Source organism: Cololabis saira, chromosome 18 (genome assembly GCF_033807715.1).
Source record: "Cololabis saira isolate AMF1-May2022 chromosome 18, fColSai1.1, whole genome shotgun sequence".
NCBI lineage: Eukaryota > Metazoa > Chordata > Actinopteri > Beloniformes > Belonidae > Cololabis > Cololabis saira.
In genome coordinates, this window is record NC_084604.1 from 2,601,152 (window position 1) to 2,617,965 (window position 16,814).

Genomic DNA, 16,814 nt, shown 5'->3' on the forward strand with positions numbered 1-16,814 from the left:
TGTAAAAGGTTGAGGTGGCCACTTTCATTACTGCCAAGCTTCAAAGACAACACCTCAGAAACCCTCAATGATTCCAGGGGCCCCGTTTACCACAACGGTCCTCAATAAAAGAGCAGCAGAGGGAGGACACCAACCCATCCCAACGTGGTAGGAAGTGACAGACTTAGACGAGGCAGGACAACTGATCCCCCAGAGGATTTCTGCAGGATGAAGACCTGCAGGGCTGCATACTTTGTCTATGAGGAGCTCTTATTTGTTACTTAACCCCGAAGAAATGACTGGAAGGGATGTTTAGCAGAAACGGACAAGTTCTTACCAACTTCAAGGACAAGAAACCACAAGTTATACCAACAGTCGGAATGAGGGAGCATGTCATTTCCCAGGTCTCCCATTTTCATTGTTTGTGTTTAATCATTCTCTCAGTGGACACACACACACACACACACACACACACACACACACACACACACACACACACACACACACACACACACACACACACACACACACACACACACACACACACACACACACACACACACACACACACACACACACACACACACACACACACACACACACACACACACACACACACACACACACACACACACAGAGTAGCTGTTTGGACATGTAGATCTGCAGCTTCTGCTTCAGAAGGAATGAAGGTTTCACTACAAGCTGCTGCAGAAAGTCCCACAAGAACCAAGAACTTGGGCCTGGTTCTGGTTTCAAACAAGGTGGCCAAATGTGATGGTGTCCACACAGGTACCAGAAACACGGGGCACAACACGGAGCCGCGGTTCCTTCTGCTTGTTGGTAAACTGGTTAACCTGCAGTGATGCCGATCAAACACTGTTCCAGGCAGGTTGGGCTTTTTAAGGGTCCGAGTCCGTACAGTCGTAGCACTAGCTTTACTCAGACGTGGAGCTCTGTGCTCTGACCTCCCCTCGTGGCCTGTTGACCAGAGCATTGTAAAGGTCTGCCAAGCAGCTCACTGCTCAGCAACTAACCCAGTAACGGGTCAAGGATGTGGTCCGACTGCTTCCTGGCTTCAGAACCAGAGCGGTGCCTCCCTCTCCTTTGGAGCCGATTACAGGTCTGGAGCAGCAGATTAGTCCCGCTGTCCCTGAAGGCACCACGGACACTTCCCTTCCTGAGGTCCCCATTCACTGACCCCGGTCGGTGCACCGACCCCCGGCTCCATGCTGGTCTGTGCTCCATAACGGACTCATTCAGTCTTGAACGTTGAATGAAACATGAACCCAGCCGTCGTTGCAGCTGCTGCAGCGCGCCAACAAACAAATGTAGCCGCTGAGTTCAAGACCGGGTTGAGAAACCTGATTTACATGGTTTTTTAAGTGATGTTAAGTGATGCAATGTGCAGAAAGCATAGATCTGGTGGAGAGAGCAGGGCTTTCTCTGACTGAGCAGCAGCAGAAGCGTCTGCAGCTTTAAGGAGCTCGGCAGCTCAGCGGTCCACTCAGTGTTGTGTTTGGGTAGAAAAGAATCTTACACAAATAAAGGAGAGCTGGCAGTGAACACTGCTGAGGACTGCTGGAAAACTCCCAACTCTACCGAATAATCAGCAGAGATGCACGAGTCCCCAGCGCTGCACGCAGGAATGATAGGAACAGGAACCAGCCACCGAGGAGCAGCACTCCCCAGCAGCTACTGGTGAGGACACTGGTCCTCACCAGTAGCTGCTGGTGGGACCAGTGTCCTCACCAGTAGCTGCTGGGGAGTGCTGGTCCCACCAGTCCCACCAGCAGCTACTGGTGAGGACACTGGTCCCAGCAGCTACTGGTCAGGACACTGGAACCGTTGGATGCTGCATCGCAAGTGGACAAATTCTGCTAAGAACAACCCAGGATGTGTCGACAGCGCAAGATTTTCAAAGCTTTAGAACTGGAAAAAAAAAAAACGGGGATAAACGTCAACAAAAATCCCTGGATGTCTGCAAAGATGACTCTTTGAGGCCCTCGTCCAAGAGGAACTCCAGTGACCCATTTGGGCACACTTAAGCCGGACAGACACTGTGCGATTATCGGCTCGTTTTGAGCTGATTTTCCACTCGTGCGACTATTTTTTGGATCGGGCCGGATTTCGACCCAATCGATGGTCGTGCCTCGTGCAGTAAACGTGGGGTAACGACGAGAGATTAACACCTCGTGACGAGAGATTAACACCTCGTGACGAGAGATTAACACCTCGTGACGAGAGATTAACACCTCACGACGAGCGATTAACACCTCACGACGAGCTCCCGATCACAAATCGTGTTCTCGCAAGAAAATCAAAACGTGTTTGAAATCCTGGTCGCTCCTCGTGAAGGAATCGCACAGTTGAAGCAGCTACGACCCGATTGGACTCATCCTTTCACAGAGAGCATGCGCAATCTCTGATGTCACGTCAAAAACTATTATTTGTAGTTTAAAGTGTTGCAAATTCACATTACAAATCATGTTTTAATAGCAGAAAAAAAGACTGCATTTCCCACGTCTGCCCAGCCAATTCCTTGTCCAATCACGACGTTGTCTAATCTTTTTTCATTTATCGCCACACAGAATGGCACAAATTGCTAAAAGCTGATTTATGGTTCCGCGTTACACCAACGCAGAGCCTACGGTGTAGGGTACACGGCGACCCGCACCCTACGTACAGTGTGAGACCATAAATCGTGGGCTGTGAACTTTTGAACTCAGCGATCTAGTCGTGCAGTGTGAGATGGGGCAGTCTCAAACGATTTAAAATATGGCACAGTGTATGCCCAGCTTTAGTGAAACACGGTGGTGGGAGCATGTTGCTGTGAGGCCGTTCTGCTGGTTCAGACCCAGGGAACCTGGTTCAGGTTCATGGGGTCGTGGAAAAAAAGGAGTATGTTAAGAAATAATGCAAAACAACTCTGTAGGTCACTTTAAGGTCTTCCAACAAGACAACCACCCAAAAAAACGTTCTATGGCGGCTTTCAGTGGAGGAAGCCTGAGGTTATTTCCATGTTTGGAAACCATGTGACCGGGACGGGCTTGAATAATTATGCACAGAAGGACTGAGATCCACCGGGAGACGTGAGCAAACCTAGTCAGACAAACTGATCATTAATTGTAAAAGTCTTGGCATGTTTCTTTTTTGCTCGTTTCAACTGAACGCATCAGTGAAATATCTTTATTCAGCTTCCTGGACCTTTGTTGTTGCTCTTTTGGAACAAAATACGCCAAACCCATTTAAAAGTTAACAGCCTTTTTCTGATTGTGTGAAAGGACCTGAGGATGGACCTCAACCGTAGTGGCAAGAAGGTCTCGGAAAGTCCATTCCATGAATCCAAGAGTGAAACTGAGGCCACGTTTACGCATAGGTATTTACAAAAACGGATATTTCCCCCTCTACGTTTTGAAAAATACCATCATTTCCAGGAACCTGCATAAATATCTGTTAAGGTGCTATTAGCAGCCAAACCGACAGGGGGCAGTGTAACGAGAAGATAAAGTCATGCTAGCCAATCAGAATCCTGGAAAAAAAACATCAACAAATGACACGAGTAACTTCCAGTTACTTCCAAGATGAACGAGAGTCTTTCGTTTGGAGTGACAGAGAAGTGGAGTTACTTTTAAGTGCGACTTTACAATATAAAACAAGTCAAATACAAGAAAATATTGACGGTGGCCAAAAAAATTGCAAACACAGGTGGCACTCATGACGCTGGTGACGTTTCTGTTGCATAATGTGACGTTCTGAAGCCTAAATGTCCGTTTTCCTCTGTTCCAGAGTTTTTGAAAATCTCCACTTTGGCCGGAGTTTTCAGAAATGATGGTTTTTGGAGACTTTGAGCTTCGTTTTCGTGTAAACGAACAGCCAAAACGCATGAAAACGCCACCGTTTTTGCTCCGTGGAAACGGGGCCTGAGCCGCTGTGCGACTGGAGAAAAGCTGCGGTCTCAGAGGACGACACTTATCTCATGCCATCCACCTCACCTCCTCTAGGTTGCTAGGATACCACTGTTCTTCAAAGATGCAAACTGATTCATGTTTTCTTCTCTTGTTTAGGTGCGACTGTGGGACCGCAGGCCGTCGCTCGCCTCCCACCGAGGGCAGGAATGCACGGGAATTATACTCTGGTCAAGAAGAAAGCTTTTTGGGCACCGACAAAAACTGTGAGTCACTGAATCAAAGTCATGTCCCACCGTATTAATGTCACGAGTCTGACTAAAGTAAACAGAGAGATAAACTTTGAATTGTGTCCTCTAAGAACACCTCAGAACAGTTGTACATCTTTAAAACAATTTTAAAAACTTCCCAGAACCTAATCTCTAAAAAAGAGGTCAAAATAAAACTGCTGGCGTCGGAGGGGAAAGTGCTCGAGGGGAAAGATTTTCCCCACAATACTCAGGTTAACCGTTGTGCTGTCTTCAGGTCAAGGAAAGAAAGGAAGGAAGGAAGGAAGGAAGGAAGGAAGGAAGGAAGGAAGGAAGGAAGGAAGGAAGGAAGGAAGGAAGGAAGGATGGGAGAAAAGGAAAGAAAGGAAGGAAGGAAGGAAGGAAGGAAGGAAGGAAGGAAGGAAGGAAGGAAGGATGGGAGAAAAGGAAAGAAAGGAAGGAAGGAAGGAAGGAAGGAAGGAAGGAAGGAAGGAAGGAAGGAAGGAGAGAGCAGGAGGAAGGAAGGAAGGAAGGAGAGAGCAGGAGGAAGGAAGGAAGGAAGGAAGGAAGGAAGGAAGGAAGGAAGGAAGGAAGGAAGGAAGGAAGGAAGGAAGGAGAGAGCAGGAGGAAGGAAGGAAGGAAGGAAGGAAGGAAGGAAGGAAGGAGAGAGCAGGAGGAAGGAAGGAAGGAAGGAAGGAAGGAAGGAAGGAAGGAAGGAAGGAAGGAAGGAAGGAAGGAAGGAAGGAAGGAAGGAAGGAAGGATAGGAGAATTAGGTCATTTTGACCCGAAGACAGTACAAAGGTTAATGCTTTCTGGTCAATACAAAGTTGTATTTATTTCCTGGACGAGGGATTTTATTCCAGGGAAAGTTCCGTCAGCTCCGAGGAACTGACTGTCAGGGTACAGGGTTTCCAGCAGGGGTGTGAGAGCGGCTGCCTGGATGCTTGTTTGTGCAGGAAATCAAACATTCTTCAATATGGCAGCCTGCAGAAGCTGGTTGATTAGAAGCAGCCAAAGTCCCAGCTCTGCAGGTTGATCAATCCCTCCCACGGCACTGTGGGAAACTGGGAGGTCTTAAACAGAGGGGGCACCACCCGTCTGCACTGTCAGTGGAGAGTTAGTTCAGAAAACATGTTTTCTTGGATGAATTACATGACGTTGTATCCGTGATCAACCAGAGGATGAGGGAGGATGCTTGTGATAAATAAAAAGAAATGCCCGAGGTGGAGCTGCTCTTCTGTGTGAGGACACAAGTTCACCCTGACCTCACTACCACTTTTATTTTGTCTGCCTCCTCTGCTCCGTCCACCTCTGTAACACAAACCTCCAGTGGGAAACAGAGCGCCGAGCTCATGAACCAGCTTCACAAAGTGCAGGCATGCGTGTCCCATCATGCAACAGTTTACTGCTGCTGACAAGTGGCTCCACCTCAACCAAGAGAACCGTGGTGGTTGCAGGAGTTGTATTCATTAACGGGCCAAATTAAGAGCACAGATGAGCCAGAACGCTACCAGTGACAGGAGAACACCACTATTTAGCAGGAGTCTCCCGTTCTTCCTTAAGGCTTTTCTTTAAGGTGGACGAATGTTCGGGACATGAATGAATGGATGGCAAAACATGTTTTTGGGGCAAATACACATGAAAAGTAATTCAAAGGTGTCATATTATGATTTTCCTGACTTTCAAATGTTTTTGTATGCCCCTTTAGTCTCGCATGGTTTAGGGGTTTAGTGCTTAGCGCACGTTATAGCTGTCATATAATCTTGCAAGGTCCATGCCATGCGTTTCAGACCAAAGAGAAAATGGAGGACAAAAATTACCAGCTAGTTTAGAGACAATTAATACATTTAGGCCCAATTAGTTCATTCATAGTGAGTGCCAGTCTTGACTAGATCTTGACTAGATTCAGTGACTAGACTTGACTAGTCACTAAATCACTAAAATATGACTAAAAATGAGACTAAAGCAACACTAGTTGGCTGCTGGTTATTTTATTCTGCTCATGGTGCCAGTATTACATCTGGCACCATGAGGGGAGATGTTGAGCCGCCGTCAGCGTGGTGATGAGAAGAGAGTGATACATGAGTCAGACTGGCAGCGCCGTTTCAGGAAACATAGCGACAATTAAGGCTGAGTTATGGTTCTGCGTCAACTGACGCCGTCACTGACGTGCACCTCCCAAAAATTGTAACTACGCGTCGAGGCGACGCAGACCACACGCAGAAGAGAGGGCTGTGATTGGTTCGTACCGGACCGTCCCCACTCATTAACAGTATTGTCAGCACAGCAGATCTGTACGCCTCCATGTGGTCAGACGGGGCACTGCTGCAAGCAGTGACTGTTTCCATGCATCAATAACCCTTGTAAAACCAGAATATTGGCAATAACCTGAATTTGCACGGCCATGTAAACACCAATAACCCCTTTGAATAACCGGAATTTGCTCATATTCAGGTTTTTAAAAACCCCAATATGAGCCCTGGGTTACTCCTTTTAAAACCTGAATATTGGGTCATGTAAACACCAAACGGAATATCCCCATCAAACGGAACATGAATTTGTTTTGTGCACATGCTCTGTTCACAAGGAATCCTGGTCTTTTGAGTCCAGGAAGTTCTTATAAACACAGAGAAACCAAGACCAGGAGGAGACTAATCACTTCATAAATGTAAGGTGTAAAGGTGAGCGAAAAGTTGCGTGAAGCAGCATTTGTTTTGAATTTGGATACAGGAAGAAGAAGCAGAAATGACGGGAATTGCGTCATGATGTTCTCCGCGCATCGCTGGTTTGATTCAGATATCCTAATGATTAATTACCATGTAAACGGAATATTCCCAATGTTTCAGTAACCGGAATATTAGCAATAACCCGAATTTTGACTGCATGGAAACGTAATCACTGACTTCATACTAACAAATTCTTAACTTGAAATGATGATGGAAACATTACAGGTTTCAGTTTTAATGGGAAAAGAGTAAGTTCAACTTTTACTTCGTTAAATAACATGAACTCAATAAGTGATTGACCGGTCAAAATGGATAGTCAGTTGTGGTTAAATTATTTACTGTCTATTTCTGAACTCTGTACGCTGTGATTAAAGATCTTTTGAAGAACACGCTCTTTTGTTTGCGGTGTCCAGTTGTGGGAGTCCGTGGTCTGCAGGGATCAAAGCGCCAGCAGGAGTTTAGAGACGCTGAGCCTCCTCAGACGACAGGAAAACCTTTATCTGTCTGCCGCCCCTCTCCCAACACCCACCAGTATCTGTTCTCCCCCAGCTTTCATTGTTTTGCAGTATTTGCTGCCTCACATCCTCTTTCATTTACAAGAACGGCTCAAGTCACTTTTTTTTTCTTTTCTTTACAGACATTTGGACTTGGGTGGCAGCAGGATCCTCCGAGATGAGCATCCAACGGCTTTAATCACGGCTCTAAAGGCTCCCACCGGGATTGGCTGGGTAAAATCTCCACCCTCTTGTTTTGTGGTATCATTTGGATGAAAACTGCAGTGATGCCAACAGTTTAGCAGCTCATTTCTCCAGACACACTATCCCAGTGGTGTGTGCAGTCACATGGGCCGCTGTTAAGTGCCTTTGCTAAATATTCTATTTTCATGGTACATAATTGATAGTTGATTTCATAATTTCATGTATTAAAAAGATAAACAATTTATTTGATGTAAAGTTCAAATTGAAGTTTAATAGTAGCGTAAATTGATGTTATTTGTTACACTTAAGAACGATTAGGCACGCCTGTCTGTCTTCAGTGACTGTTTCCATGCATCAATAACCCTTGTAAAACCTGAATATTGGCAATAACCTGAATTTGCACGGCCATGTAAACACCAATAACCCCTTTGAATAACCCCAATTTGCTCATATTCAGGTTTTTAAAAACCCCAATATGACCCCTGGGTTACTCCTTTTAAAACCTGAATATTGGGTCATGTAAACGCCAAACAGAATATCCCCATCAAACGGAACAGGAATTTGTTTTCTGCGCATGCTCTGTTCACAAGGAATCCTGGTCTTTTGAGTCCAGGAAGTTCTTATAAACACGGAGAAACCAAGACCAGGAGGAGACTAATCACTTCATAAATGTAATGAAGGATATGAACATTTCTGCATTTGTAGACGGTAGAAAGTACCGGGATAGAAGATGTAAAAGAAGGTGAGAGAAAAGTTGCGCAAAGCAGCATTTGTTTTGAATTTGGATACAGGAAGAAGAAGTGGAAATGACAGGAATTATGTCATGATGTTCTCCGCGCGTCGCTGGTTTGATCCAGATATCCCAAATGATTAATTACCATGGAAACGGAATATTCCCAATGTTTCAGTAACCGGAATATTAGCAATAACCCGAATTTTGAATGCATGTAAACGTAGTCAGTGAGGCTGCGACGTGCTGCTCTCCCCCTTTCGCTTCGCTAGCTCACGGCTAGTTAGTTAGCTTTGGTTTACACGTTATGAAAAACACACGAGTGGCACAACAGAGCGGATATCTCTCACTGGACTTCGCTACAAGTAATAACTATGGACTTCTGAAGCTAAAGCAGATGTCAATGGACTTTCTAAAGACTCTTAAAGGCAGCTCTTTTCAGGACAGGCGGTATTTTGTTATACGTAGATACAGTGTGTGTCTTTTGTACATGTATGCTAAGTGTTGGTTTGTTTCATGCTGTACAATTGTTATTTATGTAGTTCTCCCAGCGTGATGAGGGATGATGACGAGGTGGATGCAGGAGCACCAGCAATAAACGCAGGCTGTTGTAAAGAACGACCTGCGTCTGTATTGCCTGAAGAGCTGCAGTCGCTGAAGGCCCTTTACTCCTGAAACTAGTTCTGCAGCTTATAGATTATACAGTACACCATCACGGAGTCTTCGTCGGGGCTTGTTAACGTTTCCACAATGTGAGGACGAACCCTGCTCAGCCAGCACTGCCGAGAACGCCGCGGCAACTCGCTCTCCGTGTACTTGTCTTTGTAAACTCAGGCTTCGCTGTTGTGCAGAAATACAGATTTAAAAACCGTCACACCTCTCGGGTAGCTGGATGGCAGCATGTGGCCCATGTACTGAGGCAACGGTCCTCCTGCAGCGGTCGCAGGTTCCAATCCCGGCCTGCGGCCCCATTCTCTGTCTCTCTACCCTCTTCCTATCTACACCTTGAATAAAAGGCCACGAGAGCCACCAAAAACTATTTAAAAGAAAACCAAAAATAAACAGTCACACCTCTGGCCTAAAACTATTTATTTTAAAAGATTACGATGGAGATTCGAGTCACATTTTTTAATTATTTTTTCTTTACAACACTCCCGTTTCAGTTTCAAAAGCCAGTCGGACTGTTCAGAGGGATTTACGCGAGGCTCTTTACCAACAACTAGCAGATCATAAATGGTGGTGGCATCTTACCTGGAAGGTGTGACATCATGTTTCCCTTGTGTGGCGAGAACCACAGCCCAGTCCCTCCCAAGGATTAACAATCCTCCCTCATCCTAAATAAGTCCACCACACAAACAGCCCGCTGAAGCCATGGTCGGAAGAGACAGCAACTTTAATAATGATCTCAGCAGTTGCTTCAGCTGTGGAATTCGGCGGTTATCTTTGCGTCCGTGTCAAACCTACACTAATCAGGAACTGTCAGAAAAGCTCAGCTGACGCGTCGGCCCTGCGGCCGGTAGATACAGACATCCTGAACTGCACAAGGCACCGGTCAAATCTGTCCACTCCGGCTTCCAGGTGGTCTGTTTTCTTGTCTCAAAAATGCTGACTTTAGACACACTTGTGGAAACGGTCTGAACTCGATACCGACGTCTTCAGTTCAGCAGCCTGGACTCTTGTACTTAGTTTGTAGACTGCTACTTAAACTGTGCCCAGTCCTTGAGATAAAGCTACACGCAAAAAGCCATAAATACCAGACATAACTTCCATGTCAATCCCGTTCCACAGCCCCTCCTTCAAGAGGAAGTCTTTATCTCTCTCACACACACACACACACACACACACACACCATCATACCTGACATTTCCCTCTAAACAAAGAAGGATCTTCACATGTTTTTACATTCTTTACTTAGTAAACTTTACCTACGTTTGTTTTTATATTTAGGCATTAAAGCAACGACTGAAGGTGACAAAGCTTCAATGATCTCTTGCGCCGTTCACTCTTAAGACCCACAAACTAGGTTTACAGATTACTAGAAACTATAGAAAGTAGATACCTTGGAGAAAATATCCAAATATGCAAGATCAAAAAGAGAAGAAAAAAAAAAAAGAAAATCAAAGGTTGAGATGTCATGGAAAATACAAATGAAAAGAAGAAGAGGCTACGACTACTGGCCTGGCCGCAGTCCTGACACGTCGTCGGTGGAGAACCACCAAGATTGGTGAGACCACACCTCAACCCTGAACTGCTGAACACCTTCAGAACGGGATGCTCTTCACCAGGTTGAGGTGCTCTCAGCACCACAACGCCTTTAAACCGCCCGCTCACAGGCTAGGCCGTCCTCGCCATCCATGCAGCGTTGCCTCACAGCCAGACTAGGGATGCCCCGATACGGATACCAGTATCGATACTGCTCTCACATACTAGTACTCGCAAACATTCTCCCATACCACGCACCGATACTTCATTGTTGTTGTAGTTACTGATTAGTGACTCTTTGGGGAGATGTTGAGCCGCCGTCAGCGTGGTGATGAGAAGAGAGTGATACATGAGTCAGACTGGCAGCGCCGTTTCAGGAAACATAGCGACAATTAAGGCTGAGTTATGGTTCTGCGTCAACTGACGCCGTCACTGACGTGCACCTCCCAAAAATTGTAACTACGTGTCGAGGCGACGCAGACCACACGCAGAAGAGAGGGCTGTGATTGGTTCGCTTGGTAGCAATGCATTTCCAGTTTCCGGTTTGAAGCAGTCGTGAACTTTCCGCGCTCTTTTCTTCGTGTATGTGTGATTTTTTTTTGTTGTTTAGTTTTTTTTGCACAATAGTTGTCCTTATCTCTTTGATTCGCTGTGACCGGAAAAAGTCGGATAAACCATTCAGGAAAAGATCGCGAATTAGCGGTCGCGGGGGGTACTGCACCGCGGAGAAATGGAGAAGTCCGAAGGTTCATGACGGCGTCACAGTGACGGCGTCACAGTGACGGCGTCACAGTGACGGCGTCACAGTGACGGCGTCACAGTGACGGCGTAGGCACGGGGTTGTTTTAACGCAGAACCATAATTCAGGCTTTAATGCCAGCGGGACGTCAGCAGTGTGGACATATTTCAAAATAAGGGACAACGACAGAAGCAAGGCAGACTGAAGCTCCGTGCTGCTAAGGTGTCAAGAGGAGGAAAGGAGAATACGTCGTTTAATACCAGCAACTTGATAAAACATCTCCAGACGCATCATAAAGCTGAGCATACGGAGTTTGCTAATGCTACTGGCCACAACACAACACCACAACAGCCAACATTAGCTCAGGTTCTGCAAAAGCGACAGACGATGGCAAGAGACAACACATGGGCCGTTAAAATAACAGAGGCTCTAACCCGTTATCTAGCGCTGGATGAGCAGCCACTGTCAGCTGTGGGAGACGAAGGATTTCACAGTCTTCTCGACGCACTCGAGCCGTGGTACGATGTTTCATTGATATGTTATATGTTTGATATTTTCTTAAATGTGAACACAGTGCCAGTGTGGAGACTTTTTATTTACACAGAAAGATTATTTTTTGTTTAAAATAGTTAATTATAATACTAATTTTTTAAAATTTTTTATTGAATTTATCTGTTGCAAATAAAACCTGTCTTCCAATTCATTGCATTTTTCATTGCATTTTTAGTCTAGTTAATTTTGTGGTAGAAGTATTGTATCGGTACCGGCAAGTACAAAATTTAAAATACTCGTACTCGGTGTGAAAAAAAAAAATAGTACCGTGGGCATGCCTAAGCGAGACGTAACCAATGAAAAGGTGAATGGAGGCAGGGCAGTTTCAACGTTTGTAGGGAGGAGCAGGACATGTGGTTGCTTGCTGTGGTCACAGCTTGTGTTAGGATAACTGCAGTGTTTCCCCTACCATTGTATACGAGACCCCCCGCCAGGCCTAAAAAAAAAAATGTAATATGCCAAAAATAAGCAACGTATCCATTCATTCATAAATCAATGATCATTTACGTTTAGGAGCGCCTCTGTGCAGCGCTGTTCTGCAACGTGAGTCAACCAGCTTCGTTGCCTAGTAACGATGCTAGTACCGCTGCTGACCGCGGGAATATTATTAAACATTATGGGATGGAGAGAGTTTGTAGCTAGCCAACTATGGCGCCGTCAAAAAAAAGAAAAAATATTGCGGGTGACAGACAACATGATATAAAGAAATGTTTCTGCCAGACTCCGGAGCCACGGAAAATAGATGAAGGGAGAGTAACAGAGGAAAACATGACAGGTGCAGGTGAGACGGGAGAAAGAGGGGCAGATTGCAGTGGAGAGGGCGCTGCTCAATTACCCTGAAGCCTGATTTATGGTTCTGCATTAAATCGACGCAGAGCCTACGCCGTAGGTCACGTTGGTGTAACGCGGAACCATAAATCAGCCTTTACCGTTGCTGACACCGGTCCGACTGGTGACCCAGTAAAAAACATCTAACACAGAACATCTTGCTGGGATCAGGAATGGCTTCATAACCATATACAGCCCTTGGTTGTACCACACTCCCCATGGTAAATTTCCAATTTGTTGTTTAGCTTACATTTTTGTTCTGATTGAGCTTCTTTTTTTGGTAAGCAATAATGATGAAAATAACACAGACAATAGATTGTCTTTCCACTAGAACCACTAAAGGTTCATTTTTTCCCCAGGCATTGTCAAATGCATGTAACTCTGTTATAACAATACCGGAAAAAAAAAATCTTCTACAATGTTTAAATTAATTATAACTGATATAATGTCAATTGTGAATAGGGATGTTTTGTGGCATAGGCCGTCAGCACAAGCAGCCCGTTGGGTTTTCATAGAGATCCCTCTGAAATGTATAGAAAAGATGTGCTCAATGCTCATATGGGTCAGACCTTTCTGGCCCATGACACTTTGGTTAAAGGTTAGATTAAGCCTAATGATTTCATTGAAGTGATATCATTCAGCAATATAGGCCTACGATGATTTTTAATGTAAAACTTTGTTATATTGCTGCATGTCACATGTCCAATATGCCGTCCCACACGCCTCGTCTGTTTAGGGCTTTTTCACGCCACTGATTGGTCGGGGGCAGGGCCGTCATCACCCTCCGTGCCACTGATTGGTCGGGGGCAGGGCCGTCATCACCCTCCGTGCCACTGATTGGTCGGGGGCGGGGCCGTCAGATGTTTGAATCAGGAAGCGGGAGTCAGCGCGAGCGCGACTCGCGGCGATTTTATTATAAAGCGCAAAACGTCTGTTTGGTGATCCAACTCTGAGGTGCAGATGTTCATAAACCTGGTGGCTGAGGAGAGAATTAAAAAAGGGATGTTTTACTCTCAGCTGCTCGCGGCTCCAGCTGATTTCTCATCAGCGCCGACATGAACAAAGCGGTTGCGCAATCGAGTACGTCACAGCAGCTTCACCCCAACCCCCCCACTTCTCACCTGGCTGTGGAAAAACAAACGGGGACAAAACGGGTAGAGGTGTGACGAGCCGAGTCGGGCCGAGTAAGGACTAGTGCAAAAGGGCTATAAGTTTGCAGAGAAAGACAGAAATGCTTCCCGCAGCTGTTAGGATTATCATTCTCCACCTTGAGGCCAAACCAAAAGACACAGCAGCCAAATCAAATGACTCCCCCACTGCTGGGATGCCATTCGCTCTGGTTCCTGCCCTCTCAAAACACTCCAGTCATATTTATCTCATCCAAGGAGCAGGTTCTCCGTCTCTGCATCCGATAGCTGCATTATTATTCACTACACTACACTAAGAATACCAGCCAATTTAAAAGTGCTGGGGAGTTCTATTGTCCAAGCTCAGTATGTTTGCCTGCACACAACACAAGCTAGGCCACGTGGTTTGGCGGCTACTGAAAAAAAGGAGAAGAAAAAAACAAGTGCTCTGATAAAACCTGGGGAAATGTACCTTTGGTGGTTTATTTCATAGTCCCATGTTTCATCCTCCTCTCCTTCCACTTTCCTTCGTTGTTTATTTTCCCTGGTTGTTGGTCAGGTTTTGATGGTTGGAAGAACATATTCATAGAGAAAATATATTATATTTAAAAAGAGCTCGAGATTTGAGCTTCTGACTGGCTGAGGAGTCTGGAGGAGTCCGGATCGGAAATCGATTTTCCCAATTCTAAAATCGATTCTCATATTAATTTCTAAAAATTGATTCAATTGTCTAAAGATAGTTTTTTTTTTTTTTATTATAACATTTTCGCTTGGTGAACTTTAATCCCAGTAGTCAAGTCATTTAATTCACGCATGCGCGTGGTGTAAAAGTATCAAACAATGAACATGGCATGGAAGAGTAGGGGTAGCATTTACAAAGCGCCGGTTTTGAAAACTCCTGATAGGCATAAATCTCGTATCTGGTGCCATTTTCGGATTCAGAAACGGCGGCAAGAAAGCTGAGCTGGACAAAAGAAAGGCGATTTGCAAAGCATGCCAAACGGGAGTGAAGTATTTCGGTAATACAACCAATCTCAGGAACCATCCGTTGCGGCATCACCGACATCTCCTGTCCAAGCTGTCCACCGGATCGCAACAGATTCAACTCAAGCAAACTCCACAACTACCAGCCAATTCTACACGTTCCCTTAAAATAACCGAGGCCATTAGGGGATTCATTTGCAAAGATATGCGCCCGTATTCTGTAGTTGAAAACGAGGGCTTCAGGCGGCTAATTAAAGTAACCGAACCAAACTACGTTATGGTGTCTTGCAAACGTCTGTCTGAAGAGGTAATAAATATGTACCAGTCGGTCAAAGAAAATGTGAAAAATAAGCTTCAGTCAGCCTAAACTAAAGGGTGGGCTTTACAAGTGACCCCTGGACATCCGTGGCTACACAATCCTACATGAGTTACATGATCTGTCTTAAGTGAAGTTACACTTCCACTTTATTTTTGTTTACATTTTAATAGGCAATACCTTTTACTATTTTGTATCTTTTTTTTTTTTTTGTTTGATTTCGAGTTTACATGTTCGCACTTTAAACGCAGTAACCAGAACTGTTTACATTGTCACTGGCTGAGAATGTCTTTTTCATGCTAAACTTAAAACAAAAGTGCATTTGTACTCAACAATAACAGCTTTTGGGTGAATTTTTAATGTCATATTTGTTATAATGCACCAGGTTAGTGTCCTAATAGCAGTGCACTGCTACAGATACAGACACCTCTGGCCTCCTCTGTTTCCTCCCTGGATCTGTTTGATAATTCTGCCCCACGATGTTTCCTTAAGCAGTTCTATCAGCATTCTGGGAGCTGATTGGTCCTTACAGCATCATTAGCTGCAATACTTGCTGTTGAATCTCAATATAATACTAGTATTAATATGTTGCATAACTACACAGTCATGTCATTCAGGTAACAGCTCAAAAAACTGTTTTAATAACACTAACCCAAAACAATATTGGATTGAATCAAATTGTGATAATCGATTCTGAATCTTAAGAATCGGAATCGATACTTGACATAGTGCTGGGCGGTATACGGGTTCATACCGAACACCGGTGTTTATTTTTCTTATGATATGAATTTTTCATATACCGTAATACCGGTGAGTAGCGTACAAAACGTTGGGAGCGCTGCACGGCGGAACGTAGCGCCGCTGGACACTGTTTGTGAGGGGACTGTTTAGCGAGTGAGCAGAGCCGGCAGGGAAAAGTCAACAGTGCCGCGTGTCCGCGTGTAACTTAAATCTACCATGGCCTCAGCGTTAGGGCTCGGCCAAGTGAGGCTTTATAAATATATGGGCTTTATAAATGTATTAAATATATGAGCGCGGAGTCGGCGAGGAGTACGAGCCGGGCGCACAGTGAGTCGCGCTGTGAAGCCTGATTTATGGTTCCGCGTTAAATCGTCGCGGAGCTTTCGCCGTACGGTACGCCGTAGGTGGCGTAACCAACAGCGTAGGGCCTGCGTTGGTGTAACGCGGAACCATAAATCAGCCTTAAACCACACCTGCAGCCCGTCAGCTCATCAGGAGGAGAGGTTAAACAGCGGGGCTGCGAGTTGTTCATTGCTGGTTAGTTTTGTTAACTCTGACAGCTTTATTGGTTTGTTTGTTAGTTTGCTGGGTTTTTTTTTTCTCTCTGGGATTTTTGAGTTGTTTATGAAGAAGTTCTGATTTCCCTGTGAGCAGTACTCGAGTTGAGGGGGGATGAAGGGTGATGTGATGGCATCCCCCCCTGAAATAAAAACGGTAAAAATCATCCCCCCTGAAATAAAAACGGTCCAAATCATCCCCCCTGTAAAACTGCCATCCCCCCTTTCCATCCCTTATATCATTTCATCAATGAATGTGGTTTTACTGCTATTTCAACATTTAGAGTCATCACCAGAAAAATAACACCAGAAAAATAACTTATTTGACAATTTTCACCTGTTTCAAGTAAATTTTCACTTGAAATAAGTAGTAAAATCTGCCAGTGGGACAAGATTTATCTTCTTATTACAAGCAAAAAAATCTTGTTCCACTGGCAGATTTTTCTACTTATTTCAAGTGAAAATCTACTTGAAACAGACT

At 45.0% G+C, this 16,814-nt stretch overlaps 1 protein-coding gene across 4 annotated transcripts in view; it reads right to left on the reverse strand.

Annotated features, from left to right (window-relative positions):
* Positions 1 to 16,814, reverse strand: part of tab2 (TGF-beta activated kinase 1 (MAP3K7) binding protein 2) — a 71,204-nt gene that overhangs the window by 23,900 nt on the left and 30,490 nt on the right. Inside the window, exon 1 of one of the 4 annotated variants that reach the window (XM_061707337.1) lies at positions 9,539 to 9,926. The exons of the other annotated variants lie outside the window; for them this stretch is intronic. The gene's annotated coding sequence lies outside the window, so the exon portion shown is untranslated. Of the gene's footprint in view, positions 1 to 9,538; positions 9,927 to 16,814 lie in introns of those variants that run through there. 4 annotated transcript variants of the gene reach the window in all.